The sequence below is a fragment of the Nanorana parkeri genome, unplaced genomic scaffold (genome assembly GCF_000935625.1).
Source record: "Nanorana parkeri isolate BGI_ZX_2015 unplaced genomic scaffold, ASM93562v1 scaffold1044, whole genome shotgun sequence".
In the NCBI taxonomy this organism is placed as follows: domain Eukaryota; kingdom Metazoa; phylum Chordata; class Amphibia; order Anura; family Dicroglossidae; genus Nanorana; species Nanorana parkeri.
Window position 1 is genome coordinate 32,041 of NW_017307312.1, and position 1,065 is coordinate 33,105.

The following is a 1,065-nucleotide window of genomic DNA, read 5'->3' on the forward strand; positions in this document are numbered from 1 at the left end:
GTCAGACCCTCTCCGGTACAGAAAAGCGCTGGAGTTTTGTGGTCAATTGACCACATAAGAAGTAAAAAAAGAATAGTATTCAAAAAGTGTTTTATTACAAAATATAGCCAGAGAGATTGAAGCAGAGAAGTGATTGGGGATCTTTTTCTTTCACTCTACAGATGTATCCTCCTTGCATCCTATATTTATTCCCAATGAAATGTAATATACTGTGTGTATACATCTATGTGTGTTCTATACATGTGTTATGTGAACAATGGTGTCCCCAGCCATCTGCTTGATGGGTGCCCTGCTCTGTACTGAAGTCAGTGATGTAGGGGGGTGGGGAGGGAGAGGAGAAGTTAAAAGCAAACTACTGCCATTGTTTCCTCTCCCCTGTCAGCTGCCTCCAGCCCACAGGATGACAGAGAAGGAAAAAGAGGCTCTGATCCAATCAGTCCGCAGGCCGCGTTCAGCCAATCAGCGAGCTGTTTACATTGCGCCGTGTACAGCAGAGGGCCGTCCTGATTGAATCAGGTTGGGAGGAAAGCGGCGAACCGGGAGGCTGACTGTGTCCTGTTCTGCAACAAAGGAGGAGAAGTGGAAGTAAGGAATGGGCTCATTACTTCTCGGGGGGAACACACATTAGAAATGGGGGGGACTTTTGAGCACACATATCCAGCGTAAAGGGGCCTTGGCCGGCAGTCTGCTGCTGCTACTGAGCGCTGGATGCTTCCATGGGGACTGAGAAGGTGCCACTCCATAGAAGTGTAGACTTGGTGGGCACACAGGACTGGCAAGGGGTGGCACACGTCTACCTACTTCTGCATTTGTACTGGCTACATCTAAAATGCGTATAGATCTGACTGTACACTCACTGCATAGATAGCTCTTTATTACGTTAATTACGTTAATTTGTCAGCTTCTTAGAGCAGCACAAGGTGTTGTGTTTTATATAGATATGTGTTATAGTTTTATGCCATTAAGTGTATTTTAGTACATTTTCTTGTTTTTAGTGCTGCACATTTGTAGTATTTATACGTAAAGTGTGTGTGTTTGTGTAGAATATAAACTATATATATATAT

The 1,065-nt window shown here is 44.3% G+C and overlaps 1 protein-coding gene across 1 annotated transcript in view; it reads left to right on the forward strand.

The window, feature by feature from the left end:
- The first annotated feature begins 521 nt into the window (after window positions 1–521).
- CTTNBP2NL (CTTNBP2 N-terminal like) overlaps window positions 522–1,065 on the forward strand; it is a 91,751-nt gene continuing 91,207 nt past the window's right edge. The window contains exon 1 of the mRNA XM_018567414.1: window positions 522–585. The gene's annotated coding sequence lies outside the window, so the exon portion shown is untranslated. The remainder of the gene's footprint in view (window positions 586–1,065) is intronic.